Below are 17,703 nucleotides of genomic sequence, written 5' to 3'. Positions count from 1 at the left end.
AAAGCTGGTATGGCATCCAGATACAGTGGTTCTCAGGGATCAGATTGTTTCTCCCAATTTATTTTGCTTCCTTAAAGGTAAAAGCATTTAACATGGCTTTAAAGTTTGGGTAGTGCTTAGCTTAGAAAAGTCAAGTGGAAGGAGCCTCCCCAAAAGAGAAAAGAGCATCAATACAGCAGACGTATTTGAGGAATAAGTAGACTAATTTCGTGAGAGCCGAGTTAGGGAAAGCTGGGTTGGAAATACCTCAGGCACAGGGAGACATCACCGTGAGGAGTCTGCAGATGTTGGGCTAATGAATTAGCCTTCTATGAGGAATCGGGAACTTAAAGTTTTGGGGCAAGAAATGACTTGATAATTGCCCTCTCCAACCTCTCATAATGCTGTCAAAGTAATATCTCTAAAATACAAATGTGATTCCATTGCTCCCCTACGTAGGTACCTCATAAACTATAAAACAAAATCCAGACTCTATCAGAGCTCATGAGGCCATGGGTCATCTAGTACCTCTGGGCCCTGTCTCCACTGTTCTGGAACACATACTCTTGTCTCCCGCTCTTCCTTTGGATAGGACTGGCCTCCACCTGTAGTATTCCACTTAGCCCAGGAGCGTGACAAAATCTAAAAGGCAGAGAGTAGATTGATGAAGGTGAAGTCTCCTTTCTCTTTACCTCCTGTTATCTGAAGAGGAAGCTTTGTTATTCTTGACAGCTTTCCGCATGAAAGGTAAGTTGCTGCCCTCTGCCGAAGGGTTAGAATGTCTTTTCTCTTCCCTGGGTTCCCTCTCTGTATCTCTCCTGTGTCTGTCTCCTTCCCTCTCTTTCTCCTTGCCCCGCACTCTGTCCTTCTTTGTTCCTCTCTCCCATCATCAGGCTTATTGCCCCTTTTCCTTAGCAAATGCCCCTTTTCCCTTAGCCTACTATAATTTGGTCAATATTTTCCATGTTATGGCTTTCTCTCCCCAGCTTCCCACCACATTCTGAAAGCTTAGAAGACCACCCAGTCCGCCTGCCAAGGTATTAAACACAAAATAAAGGACCAATCCAATTTCCTAAGTGTGGATTCATCAACACCTATAAACCAACGTTCTCTACTCTTTATTCTTTCCTTTGAGGTGATTTTAGTTGTGCATATAAACTAAGATTTGACCATGTTTTCCTTCATTTGCTGGTATGGCACCTGGTCAGAAATGTTTACATTATAATTATTTGCACTTATTTCAAATAGGATCCTTTTCCTACCTGTATATTTACACCCACATTCAGGCTTCCTCTCTTGAAGAGATTTTATGGTTTTGTACTCAAGTATACATCCATAAGTTTAGTGACTGTCAAACCTGTCCTCCACCAGCTTGATTACCAATGCTTATTGATATACAAACTACATAAAATTACTGTACTCCTAGTTTCAGCAAGAAAAATACTGCCATTCAGCATACAGTTTTGAGCCCTCATACAACTATTTCTAGTGAACTCTAAGCTACTAGCATGCATTGGGGGACACTGAGAAACTTGCCACTTTTTGAAAACGTTGACAATGATAAAATGTTGGTAATGACAGCATCGAAGTCAGTGCCTCTTCTCAGGAGTCATGAGTTGCAGGTCACTGGGAACTCAGAACCAGAAAGAGCTGCTTTTTCCTGACTGTGTTCAGTTTTCATTTTAATGGGCACCATAATTTTTGCAACAGATTGTGTTTCCCCTTTGTTGTGGATGCTGGTTAATTTACAGCCAAATTTGAAGCTCATCTCCAGCAGCTGAATAGTGTCTTATGATATCCATTATGTGTTATCAAACCTTCTCTCTCTATATCCTATTTTTTCCGATTTCATTGTCCCTTTGCTGTCATTTCCTCACCTTTATTTTTTTTAAATCTATCCCATTATATTCATGCAGATAGAAGGATAGAGATGAGCCGTTTCCAATCACTTTCTTAAAATGGTATGGAGACATAAATAAATCAATAATGTTTTTCATAACATCACTAACACTCCAATAATACGTTTTCTCTCGTGCTAGCCTTAGGGTTTTTAATTGAGGATCTGAAAAATCACTCAGATCTCCATCCACTCCATCCTCAGGTTGTTCCAGGTAAAATACAACCTTTTGGGGTACCTGGGTGGTTCCATGGGTTAAGCCTCTGCCTTCAGCTCAGGTCCTGGAATCCAGCCCCCACATCAGGCTCTCTGCTCGGCAGGAAGCCTGCTTCCCTTCCTTTCTCTCTGGCCTCTCTGCCTACTTGTGATGTCAGTCAAATAAATAAATAAATAAAGTCGTTATAAATAAATAAATGATAAAATATAAAATGCAGCCTTTGCCTCCAAAGCCCTTATACCCCAACTTAGAGGTGGCGGTGGGGGTGGGGGAGGTTTGCAGTCATTAAGGACCTCGTAACGAGCTTAAGGCTACACAATAATTTAAGTCACATATTAACAGTACAATGGTAGGATCTATGGCTGGTAGAGAAGATAGCATCAGTGTATAAAGCTAGAAAAAGAGTTTCATGGAGATGAAACAAAATGAATTTTGTAGAATGGCTGGAATTTACATCCCACAATTATTTTCCTATTGTCTGTTTTATTTTGTTTTTGATTGAACTCCACTTCTAATCCAAACCCCTTCAATTATGGGGGTAGGGGAGTTACAAGAGATAAGAAATTCTGTACCAGGCAACAGAGCCTCACCAAACCACCATGCAAATCATCAGAAAAAGACCAGAAGCAATAAGGCTTTGAGCACTTCCCTTACGTACAAAGCCTTATTCCAGAGTCATCTGAGAATGAAGGACAGAAATTGACTTCTTAGATAAAAATCTCCTCTTACTGGCTCCCTATAGTTGCTTCTCAGTCCTTGCTGGCTGAGATGAAGAGGACTCTGTCTTGGGAAAGGGTGTTGTCCACAATGTAATGTTGTGCCAGGAGGAATGAGGGTGACTGTGGGGATGAAGTCTGTGGGAGGGGGAGGAATCAGAGGGTGTTGAGACTTGAGTCTGAAATGCTGGCTGGGAGAAGAGCTTGGGTAAGCTTGGATGGAATAGGAACGTCAGAAGCAGCAAAGGTCTACCACCATGTGCTGTCGATGCTAATAGCAAGTGACATCAAGTCTGGGGAAAACTGTGCAGCGTTTCTAAGGTCAGCCCTTAGAAACTTGACAGCCACTTCAGCCAGGAATTCTCCCACAGTGCAACCTGTCACTGGCATAGCGAGACCACCTGCCCCTCCTGGAAAGGTACTATTCTAGGGAACAGAGACGTCTGACCCCATGTGGCAGCCATTAGTTAACAAGGGAGCCTGGCTGCCTAGAGGTGCTGCTGTCTGCTTTCCCCTCTGGGCCACATGCATTCCTTCCACACCGACAGCAGGCAGTTGTTCTGGGTTAAAATGCCTGAGAGCAGCATCAAGCGAGATGCAACTCCAGATACAGAGCCTCTGGGACGAGAGTCTGGGCTGCAGGCTTAACCAAGGCTAGAACAAACTCAAGGCCTCCAGCATTAAAATTCAGCAGCTACAGAAAAAAAAAAAAAAAAGAAGAAGAAGAAGAAGAAGAAGAAAAGAAAAGAAAGATACATCCATATAAATAACCATGCTCAGGCTATTAAACATGCTCTTTAGATTAATGCTGCCCAAATTAATGCTAACCAAATCAGAAAAGCATCATGTGGCTCCGCAGGAAGGCGTCCTGCTGCGAAGAAATCACACTGAAACAGCAGAAGAGCCTGGCAGAGGACCAACCTCTGTTCAGTCCAGGGGTCTGTTCTCCCGTGACTGGGGGAGGGTGGCAGTTGCCATCCCCGCTGAGGCAAAAGGTGGTCCCCTGCTGCTGCGGCTCCTCTTCCTCCCACCCCGTGTCCTTCCCTCACCAGGGGAGAGACATGGCCAGCCATTCAGGGTAGCCGGGTTAAATCCCCTTATGCAGGAAGCTGAGCCAATTGCTAACATAGCTTCTAGAGATAATGTGGGGCTGGAGCTTGCTGGGAGAGCCAAATGCAACCGTGGCCACCCTGAAAAATACAGGGACCCTGGGCAGATTTAGCATTAAATAGTCTGTCAAGCCACTATTATTTAAATATTTATCCAACATGTATTTAGTGAAAGGGGTGGGGGTGGGGCTTCTATGATACAAATTACATCACTAATTTAAATTCAGAATACAAATTAGATTCTACCCAGAGAATTTTTCAGAACACGAGAAACAAACAAACAGAAAGTCCTCCTTTATTTCATTTCTACCTAAAAACATTTGGCAAAACCTTTCCTGCTTGTCTGTAGATTTTCTTTTAAAAATCCCCCAATAATGAAAGTACTCATGGCTGGAAATTATAAAGTAAATCACCTAGCCCTAGTCAATGAGGTCAACTACCTTTAACAGTCTCTAACCACAAGAAGACTGTAGGCGACAGGCTACAGATTACTTGCCCTTCAGAATTTGAACAACACAATAGGACATCAAGACCAAATGCCATTGAGGGTGGGTGATTAAAGCAAATATTCGTGTAGAGTCAGGGCTGAGGTCAGAACCACGCAAACCAAGTTACTTGTAAGTTAAGTTCATTTGGAAAATGAAAAAGGTGATCTTGAGAACGCTGTTCTGTAGACAAAAAATGAAGAAAATGAAGCAGATATACAGAGAAAGCCTCCGATGGGAGCTCCTAGAAGCCCAGGAAAGATGGGAGGATGAGGCATGGTTCCAGACCGGCCATTTCCTATACCTCTCCAGCTTCTGCTAATCTGGAAACAATCACATCCTTCCCCACGGACTAGTTTGAGCAGGCTTCAATTACTTATACCCAGTGGAGAGCCTTAAAACCAGTTAGGGGAGGGGTGGAGGGTTTGGGGGGTGGGGAGGAGGGAGGTTCTCAGAGGGGGGATGACGGAATCAGTTCAAGGAAAAAGGTAGTCAGATGGGTCTCTTAGGTCTTTGGAATAAAGCCAGGTGTTAACACAGAGACAAATACATTTGAACACCCTATAAGCATTGGTTGGTTGCACACAATGTGAGCAATGATGCCAAAGGACTGGTATTCTACGTAACAGCAATCAGTAACGCAAAAAAGAAAATCTGAGAATCGACGGGAAGACTTGGCTCTTCCCATGGACATGGGTCTACAGGAATATACCATGACTACAGGAGAAGCCCCACTGGATGGTATGCCGAGGCTCAACACAATTTATGAGGTTCCAGAGGAGTGCCCTCAGAGGATGGATGGGGAAGGCAGTTCAATTTTGGCGGCGTGCTCACTCTTTCTTGACTGGATGTTACATCCAGGTATTAAGGGAAAGACGGGAAAATTACTCAGAAACTATTAAGTCCCAAGCTACTGTCCTGTATCAAAACCCCATAAATGTCAGCCTTAAATTCTCTTTCTTCTGGGGCACTAATTACACTGTCCTCAGGGCATTAATGTCAAAGTCTATAAGGAAACAGGACAACCACAGTCATTGGTAAATACGTAAATTAAATACATTCAGTGTCATCAGGGGGAAAGTGCTCTCAGTGGAAAGTCAACAGAGGCATGTTGAAGTCATAACCAGGGTTCAGAAATTCTTCCTGGGAGAGGTGGGACAGCTTTATATTCCCTCCTGAGTTCAGAAAGCCCCAGTATTCAGTCAAAAGAGCAAGGTATATATAAAAGTATACATAGAGCCTCACTTAGACATTAGAAATAGGTTTGCTGATATTTTGTCATGCTCAGCCTCTTACCCAAAACACAAAACTTTGGTAGTTGTTCAACATGAGAAAAATAGTTGTGGTGTATTATCAAATCCTGTGAGAGACCAAAGCTTCAGATGAATCAATAATACAAGATGACTTCTGTCTTAGTGAATTAGGCCCAAGAGCTAGAAATCTTTCTGAAAGTCAAGACAAAGATTCCACTGTACCAAGACTGAGGGAGTTTTTACCAAATCCGGCCCTATTAAGAAAAAAGCCCTAGTGATGGAAAAAGTGTTTTCTGTGTCCTATAGCAGTTTTCCTCTTGATCCAACTAAGTAATTCCTGGGGCAGGCAGAGGGGTAGGGAACGAGATTGTTAAGCTTTGCACATAAAAGGTATACCTTCAGAAACCGAAAACTGCATTTTCAGTGCAGTACTTTATAAACTAAATAGCCCCCAACTCCAACCTTTATCAAGCAGTCTGCCTTTAATATTCAGAAACCAAAATTACTTTCTACTTTAATCGATGAAAAGCAAGCTTTCACATATAAATGGATTTTTTCCAGAATTCTTTATAAACCACTGAAAATGGATGTGTATAATGGAAGTCCACTTGGTTCTCCATAAAGCTAATTCTGGCTGGCTAATTCCCTTCAGGCAACAGCAAGCATTGTTCTCCTCAGCTCCTGTATAATTAATACTAAGATACAAATATATTCCTATCTATTTCAGGGGGAGTAGAAGTGAGAAAAAGAGAAGGGGAGAAGATACTGGTGTCAAATGAATTCTTTAATACATTTCCCAACTAGAGGGAAAGATAAATTAAATGTGCAATAAAAATTTAATAGCAAACAGTGATTGCACTATAGGAACCCTGATAGAAATAAGCATAATGGCATAATAAATTTTCTTGTGTGAGGAATGATTATTTGGAGCTTTAAGCTTTGACAATTCTGGTAAATCTTATCCGTTTGTTAGCAATTAATAATATTAAATTGCTTCACATCTCCCTAGATAAACATCAGCAATCTTTCAAATCATTGTTGAAGAAATGCATATAATGTAGTGCACACTGCTATAAGATTGTCAAATTTCTATGAGATGTTTAATAGCACTGTTCCAAGGAGAAATAAGAGCGATTTAATCTTTACTGCTGATATAAATACATCAACAAATATTTGTTAAACCCCACTTTGCACTTAGCAGAGACAGCTAGCTGCCCATCAAAATCCATTCTTGCCTCGTCTTGACAAGAGTTCCGGCTTGTCTGGGAAGAGGCTGGTCGGGAAAGGACTACATCCCCCTGTCCCCGAGGAGGCTGATGTGGCCACGTGACTCATCTCTCCAATAACACTGACTGGAAGTTATGTTTGGGTGCCAGGTTTTAAGAATGGGATGTGGCTCCTCTAAACTCTTTCAGCTTCTGCAAGCTTGATGCAGGAAGCAATCAATCCCCAGGGAAGGGAGGAACAAAACATTCAAAGTTCTGGCGCTGAATTCACTTGTTCATGAACAGCCACACCAGGCTTGGTTAAATGGATAAGATATAAGACATAAGATGCAGTATGTTTAAGCCATTATAGATCTGCGAGTCTGTTTGTTACAGCATTTTGACCCAGCCTGACTAATACAATAACATTCTTGTAGACTTTGTGAGACCCATAAAGACGTGAAAAAACTTGTGCTTTTAAAAAAGGTAACATTCTCTGCTTAAGGAGACAAAACATACAAAGTAAAATTATACAATGATATGTAACCGTATCTTATTTTAAGAGTGGCTAGAGGACAGTATAATAGTAAACTAACAAATAATTGGCATTGGCAATAAATGTCAAGCATTCAAAGGAGAAAAAATATTTATTTAAAATGTGTATTTAAAATATATCCATGCAGAAATAATAGGTTCTTCTGGTGAGAGTTACATATCAAAATCTAGTGCTGGTAATGAAATCATTTATAATGGAGTTTATTCCTTTGGAAAATTCCTCAATAGGGCATATAAACCTAAAGTTCCAAATATCAGCAACCCTTTTTTTGATATGTTGTAGTTCTTTTTCCCTGGTTCTAGGATCTCTGATTCACCTGCAGTTTTAAGCTTAATTTTTCTGACAATGACTACCTTTGACCTGGCTAGTCCACTTACACTCTTAAGTCGTCTCCTTAAAACAACACATTATCATCAATCTTTTCCCATAATGTAAAAGTTATCCTAGCATTACTCAGGAGATCTACCAATTTTAGCTGAAAGTGATGCAGACCAAATACCAGCTCAACTAGAAGAGTTTCAGAAATAAGATGTATTCATATTATTTTTTGACTATATATTGTATCGCTATTTGTTAGACACCGGGATGTAAAAATGATCAAAACAATACAGCACATTCTCTTTGGCACATATATTCTAATGAAGCTCCCTCTAAGGGATGAGGACATCACATGTTATACAGAAAGAACTGGATATATTAAGCCTGTAAGCCTAGAGATGACGTGATGGTAAAAAGATAACGGTCTTCAAAGACTTAAAGGCTTTTCCTATGGAATATGGATTAGACTTAGCTAATGGCTTATGGCTTCCGTCCACTGATACATACCAAGCAATTAGAACTAACTCCTGGCACATGTAGGAATTCAAAAGGTATATGTTGAGTGAATAAATGAATGAATGAATGTCAGTCTGGGAACTTAGTTACAATCCTGCTCATTAGCAACACTGAGCAATGGTGGTTAACTATGTCATTTATTTGCTGGGAGACTTTGGGGGAAAAAAATCAGTTAGCCTCTCTGAGAACCAAGTCTGCTTGGAGAGAGCTCTAGGAAGCTTGATATATTGGGGCCCAATATAAGGAAGCATTACTGAAGATCAATCAACACAAATGGTCTCACTTTCCAAAGGCAATTATTTACTGGAGGTTCTCATGCACAGTAGACTCGGACGATAGACATTTTCTTTGGGAAACATTCAGATATTGGAGACTGGGACACTGGGAAGGGCTCAAGCTATTATCAGCTTTTCAGAGGAAACCTGGGGTGGAAACAGGCAGAATACCCCTAGGACAATTAGGAGAGGAAATAGGAAAAAGAGCTAGATGGGGAACCAGTACTCCATCAGTAGTCCACAGGGTGGAATTAAAGCACTAGATAAGGCTAACGAACTTAATTTAGTGGGCGGGATCTCACCGAAGCTTTGTCCTGTGGAGTGGGCCACCCAGGAAAGAAAGACAGGAGCTTGGGACACACATATACGAGGACTCATCCCTGAGCATCCAGGTCTGTTTGCCCATGAAAACCCAGTTTGTTTGTTTCAACCACTCGACCCTGAGCCTGGGGCTTGACAGACTTCTGTGCCTTCTTAGACAAAGGTAGTAAGGAGTGAAGGGTGTTCTTACGTGCTTATTAACTCTGTGACTCTGGGAAGGTTACTCTGACCTTCAGCTCATCAGTAAATGAGAATCACAACAAGAAGCCGGTAAGGTGGCCAGGAGAATTAACCACAAGGGTTGGTTCTGAGCACAGAGCTTACTTCCTGACCTATGCTAGGTGCCTGTCTCATCAATGTGTTCCCCCCCTTTTTCCTTCCAGTCCTGAAATTATATAATTCTGTCCCCCAGACAAACTTCAGAATCTTTTCCTTTTCATTTCCTGTTGGGAAACTTTAATTGATCCTCTGAGAAAAATCAAATGACATTTATAGTTCCACAGAACTGGAATGTGTCATTAGCTCAAATGCATCTCCCTAAACTATAATAAAGACATTTCCTTCAGTATCACAGTCCTCCATTTGGGCAATTTTGAGATCCATCTATTTTTTCTTCCCCCTTCCTGCTGGTGGTACCCTGAATTAAATTAAGAATGTAATTCTTAAATTAATATATAAATTAAGGTGTAATGCATTCTGGAAGTTCCCTGACACTTGGAGGCTCTTCTCTAAACTGCATTTAAACCCACAGAGTCAGCGTAGCATCCTAGAAAGGAGATTTTTACATACATTTCAAGATATGGCAGAAAACCTAAGACTGCCATTTTTCATCTAGAAATTTTTCATCTAGAGATTTTTCATCTAGAAAAATCTCTCATTACTGAAGCACATTTGCCTCCTGATTAGTAGGAGTCACTAGACTTGCATCAAATAAAAGTATGTTGGCATTACAACAATCAAAGCCGAATCAACTCTGCTCTTTAGTCTTCAAGCTCCTTTCAAACCAAACAAAAAAATGGGCCCAAATATGTATGTCCCAAACAATATACTCCCATGGGAATGGGAGTAAAAGACCCTATTCCATTTACAAAGCAACTTTCCATATATTTAGATCACTCAATTTATAGGATTCCAAAAACTCAAGACGATCTGATAGCTCTCCTCCCTAGCACAATTTAGTTTTTCAAAGAAATTTCTTCTTAAAAATTCTAACCCAACTCTCAGAAATAAGTGCTTTAGTTGGGATATTTCCAGCCACATTAATGTTTCTTTCTTTTTTATACTTGCAAACTGTCTGAACCACTTTGTGTGGTTTTTCTTTTCAAGGGGTCTGTCTAGGCTGCATGCAACGAAACAAAACAAAAGAATCAAGCAATCACACTGTTGTCCAATATTCAAAAAATGGTCATTAATGCTTAGAATAATATTTTCAGGACACTTAAAATTCAAAATTATGCCAAAATCCTTCTAGGACTATTAGACCTTATTTTATGTTAATCTATATGGTCTGACTTGATTTCATAACAAACCTCTGGTATGTGGGTAAGTCATTTGTCCTCAATACACTTCAAAATAATTTTTTTTTTCCTACCTAATAGCCAGCCACATAAGGTGAGGGCAGGATCAGGGTGAGAAAATATGAAAAGTCTTGTAAAATATTCTGAAATAAATACATCAGAGGGAGAAATGGGACTTAAGAGCAATATTGAGGTAAAGAGATGATCAGCAGTAACAAAAGAAAAAAGAAAAAAGTTATTTCTTTACATTAGTGCCTAGAAGCAACTAAAGTGCTAAGCACCACAGAGCTTTACTGGTTTTTTATTTGTTTTCAAGTGGATAACCCTTATTTCTGAATTTACGTTTGGGTTGTAATGAGTGGTAAATGGTTAGTTTAGGCCTTCAGGCAATTTCCCGCATGAAAATGAGAGTCATTTCTAAGGTCCGACCAAAATGCAGTCCTTCATTTCCTAATAACTAATTTGACAGAAATCTAACATATGAAAATTTGAAAAGGCAGATTTTTTGCATGGAATCTCTCAATTTCAATTCAAGGAGCAACTCTTTTTTCTTTCTGGTTGCAACTGTACCTCAAAACTCTTCATGCTGTGTTGAAGTCTTGGTAGAAAGAGAATGTGAAGATCTCAAGGCACACTGGGGCGCTTCCTGGCGGGGTCCTTGAAGCACAATTAACCAAGGAAGCAGGGAAGGGAAGCACCAGCTTGAACAAGGAAGTCCTGTTGAGCTCTGTCGCTGAGAGCAGGCAGTGGCAGAGAGGCGTGCCACACTTCAGGTCCTGACAGATGGAGAAATGCAAGCTCAGAGATTTGAGGACAACAGAGTTTAAACATAACGGAGGCAAGAGTTGAACCCAGGTCATCTTGACTCAAAATGTCAAGCTCCCTTCCTGATGTCACAATATCTCTGTATTTTGTAACTCTGATTGCCTGGTATAAAGCATTGTGAAGGTCATCTAAACCATTCACACCACATTAAAAGAAAAGGGCTTCCCGGCGAGGCTTAGAATCCCAAACAGATGTCCACAAAATATAGACAAACAAACCAAATGCTGATCAAGAAAGTGAGTATCAAGAGGATAGAAGAAAAATAGAGAGTAAACAGATTTGGGGGCTGAAGGCCTGGCTTCAGAAAAGGCTGCTACTGGGCACCAGTAGACATCCTAAGACCCTGACTTAATTTTTTAGAGACTTGCAGAAGTAGGTAGATGTGACTTGTCCAAATAGCTACCATTATTGTTAACTTTACTCCCTCCCATCCTGCCTGGTCTGACCAGAGGCATATGAGTACATGGTTGTCACCACAGGACCATGCGACATGATTGATGGAAAGACACCAACCGGCACAGTTAAAGGATACAAAAATAGGTTATGAACTCACCCATGACAACTGACAGAAATAGCTGCATTGACAGAGGACTATACGGCATGCTCCCAGACAGAAGGGAAAGCTCTGCAAATCTCCCATGTAAGCGCAGGTACAGCCCTACATACAATGTCAACATTGTACCAAGTACAAGAAGTTCACATTTTCCACTCCCATGGCATTGGTGTAGAGAGTGATGGGAAGAGGGAGATTTTGTATACTCCCCCATCCAACTCCCATATCCCTCTTTCCATATTCCTCATCTGGAGATTCTTGCTCAGTCTGCCTATTCACCATATGCATGGAATTGCTACTAAACCATCCCAGTAGGTCCTTGGGTGAATCCTCCAAAGTCTTTATCAACATACAGCTTGTCATAAGAGGTCCAAGAATCAGGCTTGTTTTAGGTCCATTCTTTTTTTTTTTTTTTAAAGATTTTGTTTACTTACTTGACAGAGAGAGAGGCAACACAAGCACAGGGAGTGGGAGAGGGAGAAGCAGGCTTCCCAGAGAGCAGGGAGGCTCAATCCCAGGACCTCAGGATCATGACCTGAGCCAAAGGCAGACACTTAATGACTGAGCCACCTGGGCCACCTTCAGTCCATTCTTACAGAGGATGTAATGTATGTGTATATGTTAAAAAGCTGAAGTTGGGGTTTCCAATCCTGGCTAGTCTGGAAATGGTGACTTCTGGGAAACATTCTGTTTGAAGATATCATTAGAAGTCTCATCCAATCTTCACTGTGATTGTTTTCAGGCCTTAGCTGATTTCTAATGTCCCCAGCTGATCTAAGTTAAGCTGGCAAGTAAAGGCCTAATTACAGCAACTACTTTTGACCATTATAAATGATGTAGCAGCTGGCAGAGATAGTAGGACCCTAGCCATGGCTCCTATTCTACTCAGGTTATGAGGAACCTTATTTAACACTTAAACTCTGTAGGCTGATGAAAGAAAACACGATTCTGAATTCAGCCATGCTTTCAAATACGCTTTTTGAGCTAAAAAGCATTCCTGTACCTAGTAATATTATATGTTCATACATCTGTTTATTAAATCTCAGTGTATTAAATCTACAGTAAAGCTATACACACACCCTATTTCTAGGGTCTGTGACTAAAGCTTAGGAATCATTATACCTCATTATGAGTAAAAGGGAGCGTGGGTGGCTCAGTCCATTAAATGCTGTCTGACCCTTAATTTTGGCTCAGGTCTTGATCTCAGGATTCTGAGATCAAGCCCCACATTGAGCTCTATGCTGGGTGTGAAGCCAGCTTAAGATTGTCTCTCTCCCTTTCCTTCTGTCCCTCCCTCCTCAGCTCCCCACCCCAGCTCATGCATGCTATTAAAAATAATAATAATAGGGAGCGCCTGGGTGGCTCAGTGGGTTAAGCCACTGCCTTCGGCTCAGGTCATGATCCCAGGGTCAAGGGATCGAGTCCCACATCAGGCTTTCTGCTCAGCAGGGAGCCTGCTTCCTCCTCTCTCTCTCTGCCTGCCTCTCTGCCTACTTGTGATCTCTCTCTGTCAAATAAATAAATAAATTCTTAAAAAAAAATAGTAAGTATGAAGACCCAGGTTCTAGTTCCTGCACCAATACTATTAGCAGAGAAGTAAGTTTACATCTCCAGAGTGATTTATCTGTGTTCATCTACAAATAAAATAAGGTAGTTAGACTATGTTAATGTTTATCCAAGCTTTTTCCTGAAGTTTCTAACTGGCCCCACCTGGGGTGCTTATTGAAAAGCAGAACTTTCTGAATGCAACCCAGACTTCAGTTTGGAATCTTTGGGGAAGAGAACCAGAATACTTCACCTATAGCAGATTTCCCCACGGGGACACTGAAGCATAGTAATATTTGAGAACCACTTGTTTCAGGTAGTTGGCAATCCCTTCAATCTTGGATATCATTCAAAAACAAGGACAGAGCAACCAATCTCCATGCATCTCAACTGACTGCACAAACAAGGTAAATTCAGCAATTTGGCCAGAATGGGTTAGGTCACCTCCATCGTATTTGGTATCAAGTAATTGGGTTATAAAACAGACAAAAGAGTACATACCATATGATTACATTTACATGAAGTTCTAAAGCAGGCAGAACTCATCGATGGTGGGGAAAAAAAGAGAACACTGTTGAGGGGGAGGGAGAGGGGGAAATTGAAGGAGCACAAGGGTACTTTCTGGGTGATAATACTTTATATTTTGATAGGGGGGCTGCATTATACAGAAACATGCATTTCAGAAACTCATTGAATAATGCTGTTAACATGAATGCATTTCAGTTTGTGTAAATTTTCCCTCAAAGAATAAATAGTAAATTTGTGTCAACAAAAAAAAAAAAAGAGAGAGAGAGAGAGAGAGATAAGATATTGGTGAAGGCACTCAATATTTTCAGTCCAGAAGACTGGAACTGAAATCCTGCCTCAGGTATGTTCCAACTTTCTTCCTTCCTCAAACCCTGAGCTTCCATTTCTCTACCTCTCAAGTAGGTATGACCATAACAATGCCTATTATCTTAAGCAGTAGGATTACAAACATTTCTATAAAGAGATCAGAGGTAAGGGGATCTGGTAGGAGATGCAAGGTCAGCGAGTGGAAAGGGGATTGATCTGGAAACTTCATTCGCCTGGCAAAATCCATCTGAGGTGGCTTTGGCAAAAATGGGGGGAAGGGACAAATGGAGATTACTACTGCTTCTCATATGATTATTATGAAGATTAATAATAAAATATGGATTTTACATAGCAGAGTGCCCGACATAAAAAAAAATCAATGCACAACTGTTCTCATTATTAAGTTGAATAATATGAAATTGCTGCTATTCTACTCTTTTTGACTTTCAAAAATGGAAATTCCATTCAGTTCCAACGTGATGTAATTTAATATTGAAATCCCAGTATGACACAATCAGGCAATTTCTCCCAAATTATTCAAATCCTTTTTAAGTAAGAAAAAGTGAAAGCGATATTACTGACAATATAATGATTTTTTTTCCTTTCATACCTATTTTTTTCTTTTAATGAAAATTCAAAAGGCTTCACCTCAAGTCACACTACAGTCATTTTTCTGAGTAATGATATGATAAAAAGTGAGGCAGCAGGTGGGAGTTTTGATAGAAAACACCCAGGAGGAAGTCAGATGAGGGATTTTTATGCCTTGTTCTAACTATTATTATAACAGGCTGTCCTTCTTATAGAGCACACCCTGTTTCAGTGACTTTAATTATGACCCAAAACTCTCCTGATCAGATGTTAATGTGGCTCATAGACTCCACTCGGTGCTTAAAAAGTCACAGAATCTCTGCCTGGTGGTAATGGATGGCTCTGTATTTCCTTCCCTTAGAGGCCATCTTATAAACAAGAACTAGTCATATGGGGCGTAAAAATAATTAATGGACTTTACTGAGCTATTAATACTATGTTACTAACCAGATGAGATATCAATCTATTTTAATTTGCTAATTTTACATTCATGTTTTACCTAAGAGCGGAAATGATGAGTAAATCATTTTGACTCTCATATGTTTATATTTTACATTTTTAAGCCTTGAAGGTGTGTATGTCTTGATTGAAATTTATTTTTTCAAAAAAAAATTAAAATTAAAAATAAATAAAAAATAGATAAATAAAAAATTTATTTTTTCTCTGAGTTCTCATAGAATACCTGGAAAACTTTCTCAATGGAATAATATAAATCTAACATTTCCTAAGTGATTACCACTCTGAAGTCCAACGTCTCCCCCAGCAAATATAACATGTGTGGCTACCTGAGGCCACATCCCTGGGCTATCATAGAAGAACAGAACCAACGCAGAGAACTAGAAGGCTAAATGCTCTATCAGAACCCCAGAACCCAGGTTTGGCTAAGTGCATCCACAACAATTACCACTGGTCAATAATTAAGTCAAGAATTCTATCTCTTGGGTGACAGACGAAAGCACTGAAGAAAAATATTCTTTCAAAAGTAGAAAAAAAAGAAAAGTATTCTTTTAAAAGTAGATTTAGTGAGGGTTTTCTTGTGTCTTTCATGACCATTTAGTTGTTTCTGTTTAGTTGGAAGATGAGGGAGGAGAGAGTTGATTTTGCCTTTTTTTTTTTTTTTTTTTTTAACCTGCATTTGTCTGGACCTCTATCCCTGACTTGATCTGGGGTCGGACCTGGGGAACCCCTCTGAGATTCTATTTCCGGGTCTCAGTGAATAACGTTAAGTCAGGAAAGAATGTTGAGCTTAGAACTAAGAAAATGGACTGGAGCTCTTCAATTTCCTTTGATCTGATTCAGCTCAACATATGTAAGCAACAGCATGAGGGGAACCTGAACAAAATATGAATAAAAAAACACCTCCGTTCAGGTTCTGTTTCCACTTCTGGCAGGAGAAAGACCATACCATACAAAAAGCGAGAGAAGCGCAGTGCCCCCCCCCCCCCCCCCCCCCCCCGCCCCCGAGGTTCAACATCCAGCAGCAACTGTACAGACACTGACGTGGAAATCCTGGCACCCTGGGAGACCGCGGTCTCCTAGAGAGCACTGGGCTGGGGTTCATCATTGATAAAATGGGAGGATGCCAGAGTCTAGAGTGCAAGTAAACCACACCCAGAGGGCCAATTTCAGCCACACACGCATTTGGATTGTTTGGGGTTTTTTGTTGTTTCAGCTCTGCTGAAGTGTTATTGAACAATAAAATCTTATTTCAAGTGTGCCATGTCATGATTTTTTTTTTTTTTTTTTTTTTTTAGAAATCACAAGTAGGCAGAGGGGCAGACAGGGGGGGGGGAGGCAGGCTCCCTGCTGAGCAGAGAGCCCCATGTGGGGCTCAATCCCAGGACCCTGAGATCATGACCTGAGCGGAAGGCAGAGGCTTTAACCCACTGAGCCACCCAGGCGCCCCCCATGTCATGATTTGATGGACGTATACATTGCAAAAGAATTCCCACCTTCGGGTTATAATTAACACATCCACCACCAATCACATGTACAAAACGGTTTTGTAGGAGAACGCTTGGTTTTACTCTATTAGCAAGCTTCAATTATACAATACAGTATCATCAACTATAGTCACCATGTTATGCATTATATCCTCAGACCTCAGTTACAACGGAGTTTGTAGCCATTTACCAGCCTCTCCCTATTTCCCCCATCCCCCACCCCAGCCCCTGGCAATTACCTGTACTATCTACTTCTATGTGTTTGATATATTTTTTAGATTCCACTGTTAGTTTACAACTTCCTTGGGGGCTCCGCTGTGGTCGCTGCCCTCCCCCATCCCAAGTGGAAGGCAGGGAGAGAACAAAGAAAGAACCAGGCTATTTCTTTTTCTTTTTTTTTTTTTTTAATTTTAATTAATTTATTTTTCGCAGCATAACAGTATTCATTGTTTTTGCACCACACCCAGTGGTCCATGCAATCCATGCCCTCTCTAATACCCACCTCCTAATTCCCCCAACCTCCCACTCCCCGCCCCTTCAAAACCCTCAGATTGTTTTTCAGAGTCCATAGTCTCTCATGGTTCACCTCCCCTTCCAATTTCCCTCAACTCCCTTCTCCTCTCCATCTCCCCTTGTCCTCCGTGCTATTGGTTATGCTCCACAAATAAGTAAAACCATATGATAGTTGACTCTCTCTGCTTGACTTATTTCACTCAGCATAATCTCTTCCAGTCTCGTCCATGTTGCTACAAAAGTTGGGTATTCGTCCTTTCTGATGGAAGCATAATACTCCATAGTGTATATGGACCACATCTTCCTTATCCATTCATCCGTTGAAGGGCATCTTGGCTCTTTCCACAGTTTGGCGACCGTGGCCATTGCTGCTATAAACATTGGGGTACAGATGACCCTTCTTTTCACTACATCTGTATCTTTGGGGTAAATACCCAGGAGTGCAATTGCAGGGTCATAGGGAAGCTCATTCCGATCAAAATTCCACCAGTATTTTTCAAAAAGCTGGAGCAAATAATCCAAAAATTTGAATGGAATC

The 17,703-nt window shown here is 40.8% G+C and overlaps 1 long non-coding RNA gene across 3 annotated transcripts; it reads left to right on the top strand.

The window, feature by feature from the left end:
• The first annotated feature begins 11,343 nt into the window (after positions 1-11,343).
• Positions 11,344-16,416, top strand: LOC116597917. 3 transcript variants are annotated; one of them, XR_004288853.1, is made up of 5 exons: positions 11,354-11,429; positions 11,669-11,829; positions 13,604-13,694; positions 15,387-15,584; positions 16,101-16,416. It is a non-coding gene; the product is annotated as an uncharacterized LOC116597917 (long non-coding RNA). The 3 variants fall into 3 exon arrangements; XR_004288855.1 differs by having other exon boundaries at positions 15,378-15,584; XR_004288854.1 differs by lacking the exon at positions 11,669-11,829 and having other exon boundaries at positions 11,344-11,429.
• Positions 16,417-17,703: the final 1,287 nt, after the last annotated feature.

This window comes from Mustela erminea, chromosome 8 (genome assembly GCF_009829155.1).
Source record: "Mustela erminea isolate mMusErm1 chromosome 8, mMusErm1.Pri, whole genome shotgun sequence".
Classification (NCBI taxonomy): domain Eukaryota; kingdom Metazoa; phylum Chordata; class Mammalia; order Carnivora; family Mustelidae; genus Mustela; species Mustela erminea.
The sequence above is the reverse complement of the archived record's forward strand: the minus strand, read 5'-3'. Positions and strand labels throughout refer to the sequence as shown.